Source organism: Camellia sinensis, chromosome 13 (genome assembly GCF_055761805.1).
Source record: "Camellia sinensis isolate YWXY chromosome 13, ASM5576180v1, whole genome shotgun sequence".
NCBI lineage: Eukaryota > Viridiplantae > Streptophyta > Magnoliopsida > Ericales > Theaceae > Camellia > Camellia sinensis.
This window is the reverse complement of record NC_138973.1, coordinates 59,948,984-59,962,520: the sequence shown is the minus strand read 5'-3', so window position 1 is coordinate 59,962,520 and position 13,537 is coordinate 59,948,984.

The following is a 13,537-nucleotide window of genomic DNA, read 5'->3' as shown; positions in this document are numbered from 1 at the left end:
GCCAAGCTTAGCACAATAAAATAAAAATAAAAATAAAAAGAAAAGGCTATTGTGGCATTTTTAAATGTCCCTATATCCCAACCCGAACGGCTAGATTTTTAAAATGTATAAATATCTATGACAGCGTTTCAAAAACGTCGCTAAATATCATAACGACGTTTTTTAAACACCATAAAGCTATAGCGACGGCCGCGTTGTTGGCGTTTGGTACTAAACATCACAAAAAGAATTAGCGACGTTTTTAGTACCTAAAAAACGCTGCTAAAAGTGCATTTTCTAGCAGTGGATATGTGGAATTTGATGAGTTACATAACTAGATGGATGGATACACTAGCTGCTTAAATGAGAAAGCAAGAAAAATGAGAGAGATAAGAAAGAAAGATACTAACTTTATTTTATCCCTTCATACTATCATTTTTATACTATAATCTTTTGAATTATCAATTTGAATGGCTAAATTATTGATAGTAGTTCATCTCATTCTAAATCATCAACATCGATACACAAAAATAGGCCTGAATCTCGACTCATTAAGACCAGCATACGTGCCTAACCCATTGGCCTATTTGAGTCAAACCCAGTTCATAAAAGAGCTTGAGCATAAGGTTTTCATTTGCAAAGTTTAACTCGTTCGAAAAAGCTCCTTGGGCTTTTTTTTTGATAAACAGGAACCATGTCCTAGGTGGAGACTTTTAGGCCCTCCCTAGGAGAGCAAACGAGAGATGCCGATAAAAGTGAACTTGAGTTGGGCATATTGGGAAAAATCCATTGATCAACTAGGCTAGCCATCAGGGGTAAAAGCTCGTTGGGCTTAGCTCACAAGTAAACGTGGACACCATTTTCACAACCCGACCAGGCCCGTTAACCCATCTAGGCCAAGCTTGTTGGAAAGGACTTGGATCTAAGATTTTGACTTACGGCTTTGCCTGATCTGTCCAAAAAAAACTTGCTGGGCTTAATCTACAAACAGGCTTGAACATCATTTTCGTAGCCCAACCCATCCCGACCCAGACGAATATTAAATCTTAATCAGGCGTTTAATACTTCTCGATAAGCTGAAATCCAAATCTCCTTCTAGAAATCCATAATTACACCATTCAAATTCATATTCACTATTTCAATCTGGTTCAAAGGGACCAAAGGGTTGATTTACACATATGTTCTCTAAGCAGTATCTGAAATTGACATTTAGGACATTAGGCCCGTTTAGTAAAACTTTTTTTCAGCTTAAATAAACTTTTAGCTTAAATTAAGCTATGTTGGTGTGTTTGGTACAACTTATAAGGCACAAATTATAGCTTAATTTAAGCCATTTTCGGCTTAAATCTTTAAGTTGCTCCAAGGGTGCTTATGAATTCAGCTTAAGCGTGCAGCTGATCCCTCTAGGGGCAAAATGACTTAAATGTCCTTCCCATTTGATGTTAATTACGAGTGTGCCATGTATATAAACCAAGATCACTCATTTTTATCTCTCACACAAACGGCCCAGGCGATTCTCGACGATTTCCGACGAACAGCTCTGTCTCTTCTCTCTCTCTCTCTCCGATCGCTCTCCATCGTGATTTGAACCATCGCGATCTGAACCATCACGATCGACAGCGTGAACCCTAGCTCTGTCTCTCTCTTCGCGATCAACGCCGGCGATGAGATGAGAAGGAGGAGATCCGAACCATCATGATTTGAACCAACGCGATCTGAACCATTGCGATCTGAACCATCGCAAGCGATGCTGGTAGTGAGATGAGGAGGAGGAGGAGGAGCATAAGGGGTTGCTGGCGGGATGAAAAGTTGATTTGAACCATCGCGATCTGAACCGTAACTCTCTCTCACTCTTTCTGTGGATCTGAATGAAACCCTAGCGCCGGTTCATCCCGTCGGAGCTATGGTTTTCATTTTATTTATTTTTTGGAGGTTTTTCAGTGTTTTTTTAATTAAAAAAAAATAATTAATGAATAAAAAATAATAATTGATGCTAATTAATTGAGACTAATTAATTTAAAATGAAAAAATGAAAAAAATTTATATTAATTGATACTATTAATAATTTCACTATTAATTGATGTTTATTAAACTATTAATTGCCACTAATTACATTACCTACTAATTTAAAATGAACTTTTATTGATGAAATAATTTTTTACAGCTTATTAAACTATTAATTTTAATTGATGCTTATTAATGAAACTATTAATAATTTTAATGAAACTATTAATTTTAATTGATGCTTATTAATGAAATAATTTTTTACAGCTTATGAAATAATTTTAATTGGTGCTTATTAAACTAATTAAACTATTAATTTTTTACAGCTTATTAAACTATTAATTGACGGTTATTAAACTAATAATTTTTTACAGCTTATTAAACTATTAATGAAAAAATTAATAATTTTACTATTAATTGATGCCTATTAAACTATTAATTGCCATTAATTACATTAACTGCTAATTTAAAATGATATTTTATTAATGAAATAATTTAAAATGAAATGATAATTTTTTTAATACTAATTACATTAACTTTTATTAATGAAATACTTTTTTTAAATTAAAACTGAAAAAATGACAAAATAATTATTTTTATATCATATAAGGGCAAAAAGGATAATTACACAGTAAAAAGTTATTTTACAGCTTATCAACCAAACACTACTCTACTGCTTAAATCCATAATCTTACAGCTGCACCAAACAGATTAACAGTTTATGTTCACAGCTATAAGTCATAATCTGTTAAGCTCTAATCTATCATTTTCCCATAGCTCTACCAAACGGAGCCATTACTTCATAACTTTTTAGGATGTTTACACATGTAGAAACTTTGAAAAAAGGGCAAGGATCTGTGTGTGTGTGTTTATTTAATTTATTTTAGGAAGTTTTACAAGAAAATGGGTTTGTAGAAACCTTATTATGCCAATCCCAATTAGCATTACAGACACAGATAGTAACTCAGACAATTCAATAGCATCTTCACTTGACATCAACACCTTTATAATAAATAAAAAAAACACATTCAATTCAAATAGATGATCTATTAATACACTGATAAAGTACCTCAAACAATTCAACAGCATCTTCACTTGACATCAAAACCTTTACAAAAAAAGCATATTCAATTCAAATAGATCATCTATTAATATAGTAACAATTTAAACTCTTTTCCAATACAACATAGAATAACAACATAAACCAACAATCTATGCTAAATAGGGAAAAATCAAAGGACAAAACAGGGGAGTAACAGAACAGAGCATAACAAAACAGAGACACTTATATCACAAACAATTGCAAATGCCAAAAAATTTAGATGTAAAATTGCAAACGCCTTTGTCACACTTTTTTTTCTTCTTCAAGAAACCCATATTGTTAACTGCTCCCTGTTGGCTACATATTTTGTAAAAGCCAGTTACAGTTCGACACGTGGCAGAGTAAGGGTAATAAAGGAAGGTTATTCAAGCCTTTAATCCTGATCGTACACGTAGCAATAAATATTGGTCCTCACATGATCTGAGTAACACTAGATCAATAACGGGATGCAAGATGACATATTTTCAACGGTTACTCATATTCAAATTCAAGTACAAGAGGGAAGCTCAACTGCCAGTAATGGCGTAATGGAGCTACTTGTAAGGAAGCATGATCAGCGATCATGGAGGAGCAGTTCGACGGTTCGAAGTGCAGTTCGAAGGTCATCACTGACGAGTATAAATAGCAGGGCAGCCCCCAGAAAAAGAGGACGGACTCAGATCATACAAATCAGTCATTTACTTCATATATTTTCTTTTCCAGTCTTTTACATTTCCAGTCTTTAAATACCTGTTCTTTAAATACCTACACTTTAAATACCTGCACTGCACTTCGATTCATAGGAGTAGCTTCAAGTAGATTCAAGTAGATTGCTGTTGTAAACCTCTCCGAGGCTGAGTTCGGACCATTGTAAGTGTTCATTTTTATGAAATACTTCAATTGTTCTTCATATTACTGTTATTTTTATTAACTTCTCCTAAGTCAAGCCACCAGTAAAAGTCCTCTTCATTGAGGCTGAAAAGAACTAAAACACAATCGTCTGATAATTGGTTGGCAATCACAATTTCTGTAAGGACTGATTGATCCTTGCTGGCACACTCACATTCACAAAAATACCCTTCGAAAAGCCAAAAAGCCAACATATATTTTTGGCACGCCCGGTGGGACCTAATTAAAAATGGCTAGAAGAAGACGACAAGGAGAAAATGAACGCTTGGAAGAAGGCGTGGAAGGAGAGGTAGAAATACCAAATCCAGAGGATAATGTGGTAACACATCCTGTGGAAACTCCTACATTGTCAGAACCTATGGTCGAACAGACCAGTACTTCTGGACAAGAACCATATGTTCATATTATTGGACAAAACCAAGGAATTGGACCGTCCACTGTGCCATTTATTCAACCAACAAATCCATGGGATGGTTTAGTAAATGCCATGGGACAACAATTAATGAACACAATGGAAAGGTGGGCAACATCCTTTTTGGATCGAATGAATAACCACCAACCAACAAACACAAGACACACGGAGGAAGTCGTAAATGTCCCCCAACAAAGATTGGCTAGAGAAAAACAGCCTATGCAAGTTAATGGACAGTATAATGGTCAAACTAGTAATCAGAACTATGAAAGACCATCACCTCAGTCTTGGTATGAACCCATTTCAAGGCCTATAGCAGGCCAAAATGCCTCAGTACTTAATAATGAAGCCACACAAGTTGGTGGATCTGGCCAAATACAAGAAACTGGCATAAGAATGGTTACGAATCTCATGTTCGAAGCCATACCTGGCACAAGGGGGTACGCTAATCCCTTATTCGAATTTACACCCGGGGGGTTGGAGGGTTTTCCTACAAATGGCAGAGACACAACACCTGTTCCAGCACCTTTTGCAGGTCCTTTCGCAGGTCATGCTCAAAGGGGTTACCCATACCCTCAACAGCAACCTGCACCGCAAGGACAACCAGCCCCAAATTTACCACCTTATGGACCAAGAGGACCACAAGCACAAGTTTGTCCACCAAATCCTGTGTTTGCCCCTCCAGTAGTGGTTCAGCAGGCACAAAATATGGTCCCTAGAGACCAGATTGCTGATATTGTTAGGGAGATATGTGGACCAATGGCTCGGGGGGTCCAGACTCCTATATACAGAAAACCATACCCAGAATGGGTAGATAGGGTACATGAATACCCAAGGGGATTCAGGATACCAGATTTTACCCTTTTTTATGGGACTGGAAATCAATCAACGATAGAACATATTGCTAGGTTTGCTGCTCAATGCGGTGAATTTACTAACCATGACTATATGAAACTGAGATTATTTCCAAATTCCCTAACGGGGGGAGCATTTGTATGGTACATCAACCTTACACCTGGCTCCATTCAAAATTGGCAACAAATGGAAGAGGCATTTCATGCCCAATTCTTCCAATCAGAGCCAGAAATATCTATGGCAGATTTGGCTAGATTGAGTCAAAGGCCTGAAGAAAAGGCTACTCAGTTTATTGCCAGATTTAAAAGGGCTCGAAATAAATGTAGAGTTATCCTGCCAGAGCCAGAATTCGTCAGATTGGCTCAAAATGGTTTAGAATTCAGGCTTCGAAAGAAGTTTGATTCAACTGAATTCAGAGATTTGGTCGAACTGACCTATAAGGTGTCTCGATATGAAGCATTATTAGAAGAGGAACAAGATCGAAATAATGCATCATATAGGACATATTATAGAGATCCTAATTATGAAATAGATGCAGCAGAGATTGTAGGCAAAGAACCCGTAATCTGTGAAGCATTAATTCATAAGGATACAACTATAGACCAGCAGTTTAAAAAGAAAGACTTTCACAGAAAATACTCTTTCGATTTAACAAAAGCAGATGACATCTTTGATTATTTGCTCGCGGCTAATTTCCTTAAGTTACCAAAAGGAGTAAAACTACCATCTCCAGATGAACTGAAAGGAAAAGTATACTGTAAATGGCATAATTCTTGGTCTCACTCGACTAAAAACTGCATTGTTTTTCGAGACAGGATCCAAGAACATATTCGGAAAGGAAGTTTGAAGTTCCCAGCTAAAACAGAAAAAGCCATGGGAATTGACAGTGATCCGTTTCCAGAAGTTGGAGAAGGCACAGCTAATGTGGTTGTACCAAACTTCCACAATCTATCTCTGCAAGAGTTGGAAGAGGTCAACATGCAAATGCATACTGCCAACCAGATAACTGCTAAGAAGGAGGCTAGAAACCCACCAGCTATTGGACAAGGTTTCTCACATCAGGAGGAGCAATCTGACGGAGAAACACTAGATGACAACTCCTTGGAAGCAGCGGTGATGCAGAGAATGTGCCCCAGGTGCAGACTCAGTTACAAGTGGTTAAAGGGGCTTCCAACTGATGGGAAGCAATACTACAGGGATGTTCAGAGACGTCCTAAGTCAACCAATGCTTACAACAAAAGGCCGTATCCGGCTAGTGATAGGCAGAGACCACCAGTGGTTGAGCCTGTGGTGAACAGAATGCATGACAAAGGCAAGAAGCTCTTGCATGAATCCAGGCCACATAACTATTATAGAATGGAGAGTAACCATTTTGAAAGAAAACTGGAGAGGGGTTCAGTTCATGGAATCAAAGCCAGAGATTGGCCCCCTAGACCAGTTTCACGCAGGACAGAAAATGGTCACCCTTATCGAAGGTCTGAATCAGATTCAAAACATGAGGACAAAACCAAGCACTTACCTTCACGGCCAGTTTCGAAGATGGCTTCGAAGGTGGAAAAGGGCAGTTCAGCGTCTGAATCAGCAAGTTCATGGGTACCTGGAGTCCCAGACTGGTTTGTAATGCAAAACAAACCTAGAGAATTGCCTGTTCGAGGAGATGTTGTAAACCAAGGCAGGATGATCAAGCCTCCTATGGTGGCTCCAAATAACTGGGTGCTGCTTAAACACCCAAAGACAAGGGAACCAGATATGGTCCCAGTCATCTCAAGATCACAGAGAAGAAAAATTCAGCGCAGGTACACCCAGTATCAGAAAGATCTGAAGGAAAGTGGAGAAAATTCTTCACCAGTCAAAACGGAAGGAAGGAAGAACCCAAAGTCAGACTATGCTCCAAAGCCAGTTCCACAGAGCAAAGTGGTCTGCAGTCGAGAACAGTTGGCCAAGGTTCATTCTGAACTGAAAACCAGAGAGAAGGCTAGTTTGGTAGGGTTGGAGAAAGCTCTGATGGAGACAGATAGCGAGACCGAAGAAGAGATTAGCATAAGCCAGAAGAAAGAGGTCGTGGAGGAAGAGATGTTCGAAGCCTTCATGGCTGAGCAAACGTTTCTGACTGAAGAGCCAGTTGAGAAAGATCCTTCGAAGGGATCAGTTAGCAATGAAATACCAGAATGCATCATGCAGGATGTTTCTGAGGGAGTCAACCAACGTAACCAAGAGGGGGAACAAGTACAGCCAGCCATCCAGTTTGGCTCGTTTCCCCCAGTATCAGTGAACATGGTACACATACTACCACAGGAATTCCAAGCTGGAGATGAAAATCAAGAGGGGCAGGAAGCTGATCCAGTTCAGATCTCTAGTGAAGACTCGCAAGCAAGCATGGTGCAAGATAATTTCGAAATGGTTACCCCGATGGAAGATGAATATGAAAGTGAGGAAGTGGTAAGCATCAATCTATCGTATCCATTTGAGTACCCCTCAGATTCGATGACGCAGCACGTCAGGCCTTTGTACATCAAGGCTTTCTTTGATGGGATACAGCTGAACCGAGTCCTGATAGACAATGGGGCAGCAGTAAACCTACTCCCGAAATCTTCTTTGAAGAAACTAGGAAAAAAGAATCCTAGGTTGATACCAACCAGGACAACCATTACTGGTTTTGCTGGAGATAAGCAAATGGCTCAGGGGATTCTACCCATTAATTTAAGTGTGGGAACCAGGGATTGTATGACAGCATTCTTCGTAATCGACAGTAATGCTAAATACAATGCTTTGCTTGGAAGGGATTGGATCCACACTAACAAATGTGTGCCTTCTTCTTTACATCAGAAAATCATGATGGCTTTAGGCAATGGAGAGACAGAGGAAATCGATGCAGATCCTCAACCCTTCATAGCCTGTGCAGACTTTGCGGAGGCTAAATTGTATATTGAGGGAGTGACACCTCTCAGTATACTGATGAAAGATGACAGCTCAGCCGAAGTGACGGCTGATGAGGAGGTGACACACCTGAAGCACTTAGTCCAAAAAAGTGCTGATGAAGAGGTTGTCCTTAGAGATGACAATGATGCCTGGTTATAGGCAAAGAGAGGAACCACAAAAAGCCAAGTCCTTGGCTTTGATTAAATTTTCAGCATTGGACATAAAAGCAATAGTCCAGAAAGTTCAGGAGCAAGAGAGAGAGGCCATGATAATTGGCTGCAAACAGCAGAAGCAACAGGCTAGAGTCTTGACTCTTGGTAAGTACTGTGCCTTGGACATTGAAACAAAAGTCCAGGAGATACAGGAAGAGGAAGCCTTGTGGACAGATTTTGTCTATGAAGAGAAGGGCAGAGATATTGAATTGAAGAACCTGGGGGCAGAATCAAGCTTGAAGATCACTTCAAAGGTAGAAGAAACCAGAGGGAGTTCTCATGCACAAGACCCTTTAGAAGAAGTAAATCTAGGGGAAGGTTCTGTACAACAGCCCACTTATATAAGTGCTTGTTTGAATGCTCTGGACAGAAACCAGCTATTGGTTGTTCTGAAGAAATACAAAGATTGCTTTGCATGGTCTTATAATGAACTACCAGGATTGGATAGGTCATTAGTGGAACATAGGCTCCCCATGAAGCCTAATTTCAAGCCTTACAAGCAGAAACCAAGGAGGATGAGTCCAGAAGTAATTCAGAAGGTTAAGGAAGAGATCCTTAGACTCCTCAAGGCAGGTTTTATTAGAACAGCCAGGTATGTCGAGTGGCTATCTAATATTGTGCCTGTAGTCAAGAAGAATGGCAAAATGAGGGTATGTATCGATTTCAGAAATTTAAATCTGGCAACTCCCAAAGATGAGTACCCTATGCCTATAGTGGACTTGCTGGTGGACAGTTCAGCAGGTCACCAAGTCTTGTCAATGATGGATGGGCATTCCGGCTATAACCAAATCTGCATTGCAGAGGAAGATATCCACAAGACAGCATTCAGATGTCCTGGGAATATTGGCACCTTTGAATGGGTTAAAATGCCATTTGGTCTAAAGAATGCTGTAGCTACATATCAAAGAGCCATGAACACTATCTTTCATGATCTTATTGGAGGATATTTGGAATGTTATATTGATGACATTGTGGTTAAGTCCCAATCCATAGAGGAGCACCTGTTTCACTTAGAAGCAGCTTTTGAAAGGATGAGGAAGTTCAAGTTAAAGCTCAATCCTCTTAAATGTGCTTTTGGTGTATCATCTGAAAATTTCTTGGGCTATGTTGTTCACAAGAAAGGAATACAGATTGATCAGAATAAAGCCAAAGCAATCATTGAAGCCAAACCCCCATCAAGTAAGAAAGAATTACAAAGGTTCCTTGGGCAGGTTAACTTTCTTCGAAGGTTCATTTCTAACACTGCAGGGAAAACTAAAGTATTTTCTTCCTTGTTAAGGCTGAAAGATGAAGAGGAATTTGTGTGGACAGCAGAGCATCAAATTGCTTTCGAAGGTATCAAGGCCTACTTGGCTAACCCTCCAGTGCTGATGCCACCAAAGGGGAACAAGCCCTTGAAGTTGTACATAGCTGCAGCAGAGGATTCATTGGGAGCTTTCTTAGCCCAAGACAATGAAGGAGGCAAGGAGCAAGCTATTTATTACCTTAGTAGGTTTTTAAATTCTTGTGAATGTAAATATTCAGCTGTTGAAAAGCTGTGTCTTGCTTTGTATTTTGCTGCAATAAAATTAAGATATTATCTTTTGCCTACAACTGTCTTGGTAATTGCAACCACAGATTTGGTTAAATATATGTTATCTAGACCAATGTTGAGGGGAAGAATTGGCAAATGGATACTTGCCTTATCAGAATTCCATCTAGAATATGTCCCTCAAAGGGCAGTAAAAGAGCAGGTTTTAGCCAATTTCTTGGCAGATCATCCATCTCAAACAGAGAGCCAGGAGATAATGGAACTTGGTATGGCCAGTGTTGAGCCATGGCAAATGTGGTTCGATGGGTCGAAAGCAAATGGGTTAATTGGAATTGGTATTGTAATCAAGTCTCCACAGGGGACAGAAACTACCCATGGTTTTAGAGTGGATAAAGCTACCTGTTCCAATAACCAGGCTGAATATGAAGCCTTAATTGTGGGACTAGAGATTCTTATTGGATTACAAGTACATGCAGTTGACATATTTGGAGATTCTCAATTGGTGGTTAACCAAGTGAAAGGAATTTTCAAGTGTCAAAGCATAAGTATCCTGCCATATTATGTTGTTGCATTACATTTGCTTTCTCAGTTTCAAATAGTAAATGTAACCCATGTTCCAAGATTCTTGAACAATAGAGCCAATGATGTGGCTCAGAAAGCTTCGAACTTCAAGAGAAGGGATAATACACAAAGGGACATAAGCCAAACAACATATCAGAGATTAATACAACTTTTGAATAAAAGGGATGTGATCTTGGAAGTCAATCATAATGAGTTACAAGAACAAGATTGGAGGCATCCAATAATGCAGTACTTGGCTGGTCCATCTTCGAAGGCCAGTAGAAAAGTCAAATTGCAGTCTATGCAATATATGATATATGGTAATGCTCTCTACAAAAGGGGGGGAGATGGCTTATTGTTAGAATGTCTAGGCCCGAAAGAAGCGCTAACAGCCATGGCTGAGGTCCATGAAGGTATCTGTGGTGCTCACCAACCTGGTGTAAAAATGAGGTGGTTGCTTCGAAGGCATTCCTATTATTGGCCAACCATCCTTAAAGACTGCATAGAATATGCAAAGGGGTGTCAGGCATGTCAAAAGCATGGCACAATAAGGCACGTGCCCATAACTGACCTACATACAGTAGTGAAGCCTTGGCCATTCAGAGGGTGGGCCATGGATATGATGGGAAAAATACACCCACCTTCTTCGAAACATCATTGTTTCATTCTAGTGGCTACTGACTACTTCACTAAATGGGTCGAAGCTAAGCCATACAAGGCTGTAGACCAAACAGAGGTTATTGGTTTTATTAAAGATTTGATCCATAGATTTGGCATCCCGCAAACCATAACAGTTGATAATGGAACTGTGTTTGATGGGAAGATGGTGAAGTCTTTTGTGGCAGAATTTGGAATTAGTCTTGTTAATTCCACACCCTATTATGCACAAGCTAATGGTCAAGCTGAGTCATCCAATAAGTCCTTGAAAAAAGGAATACAAAAGGTTGTGGATGACAATCCTAGGGATTGGCATAACCTATTATTGGATGTTCTGTGGGCATATAGAACCTCACCGAGGTCAAGCACAGGAGTCACTCCCTATGCCTTGGTGTATGGACATGATGCAGTCTTACCAGTAGAGATTAATGTTAAATCTTTGAGAGTAAGATGTCAAGATCAATTGAATCCTGAACAATACCATCAAAGTATGTGCTTAGAATTAGAAGGCATAGATGAAGCTAGAATTTTGGCATTAAATAGCATTCTTTTCCAAAAGAAGAAAGCAGCCAAGAATTATAATAAGAAAGTCAAACACATTGGCTTTGATGAAGGTGATTTGGTATGAAAGACAATACTCCCAATTGGGATTAAAAGCCATAAGTTTGGCAAATGGTCACCTAACTGGGAAGGACCATATCAAATTCATAGGGTTCTGCCTTTTGGAGCATGCCATTTAAGAAATTTGAATGGTTATGTACATCCCAAAAAGATTAATGGCAGATATTTAAAACCTTATTTTCCAACCATTTGGGAAACACAAGGGATAGAGTGAACACCATATGCAAAAACACAAGCTTGTTCAAATGATATTCAAAATATTGTGCTTTCATAAAGAATCAAGTACATTATGCCACAAATTGGCCCAAAAATCATTACAATGCTTTAATTGTTTTTGTACAATAGCTTTCCTATTGCTAAGGGAAGGAAATAATTGAATAGCTACAGCCATGTCTTCTTTTCGATCAGCCAGCCCTTGATTGGTGATGTGCAGTTTCTTATCAGTTCGAACCAAGGCTTGGTTTACTGCGGCTAACTCCTCTTCGAGCTGAGCTTTCTTCTCCAGAAGTTGGACTCGAAAGTGGGAGGCAGAAAAGTGTTGTTCTTTCAGAGTTGATATTTCAGTATGCACTTGAGAAACAAAACTCTGGTCCTTAGCCAGCTTATCATCCGCAGCCTTAGCAGCATGGCAAATGTTGAGATAAAAATCGATAGTAGCTGCAGCCTGAGATAGATGACTTGAGACACTCATGGCAGACTGCTCAGCAATGTTACAGCATTGAAGGAACTCATTCCTGATGATAGGCCTTTGTAGAGCCTCGAAGGGGATCCTTGAAAAGGAAGTCAACAGTTGCAAGCATGTGTCCAAATCTACTGAAGGTACAAAAGGCTTGTTGCTGGAGGAAGGAGAACTCTCGAAGATTTCCAATAGGGAGTCAGCCAAGGCTAATGGCTCAGCTTCAGCAGTAGAGGTGGGAGAGGTAGAAGGTATGTCAAAGAGACTAGCTAGTCTTCCTTCAAAAATGTCTACCTCATCCCTTGACATGAAGGGCATAGAGAGTGTTGTGGTGGAAGACGCAAAGGGCTGCATAGGGATGGGAGAAACGGATGGAGCATCTTCGGCAGCCTCTATGGTCTTTGCCACGCCCCAAACTCGCCTCTAGAAGTTTGGCAACGAGACCGGCCAGTAATCCTAGATTACCACAGGCTTTGCTATACAAAACATAAAAAAAAAAAAAAAAAAGAGGGGCTCGCGGAAGCGAAAACAAATAACCATGGTCCAAAGAGCTGTGCATTTATATGAACATACATTACATGCCAAAAATGTTAATTTACCCACTACAATACATCACATATTATCAAAATTCATGTACAAAACATAGGCTCACGCCATGTGCACAACCAAAACTAAGCTTCCTAACGGCCTTCCTAGGCCTAGCCCCAACTCGGAGGCACCAAAACACCGGGTAGGCTTCAAAACGGCGGCTCGGCTCGGACTCCGCCTAGGCTTGACTTCCAGAATGCTCACCTATAATACATAATTACAAACAATGAGCTAGAGCTCAGCAAGTAACATAACAGTAAAGAGGTTAGTGAACGAAGTCCGACATTTTCATAAATCCACAATAAATCAATCATAAACATATATCAGTCATCAGTCATCATAAGAACATACGTAATGGCATACTCCACAGAACCTTTCATAACAGTCTATCAGTCAACAGTCTACGAGATCTCGTAACTAGTCATGGGTTTGTCCTTCCATGCCGTTCCCCATGACTCATGACGCATGGGCCTGCATGTTCCCGCCCCCATGACCCAACTATCTATGGATGCCATACTAGATTCGCAAATCA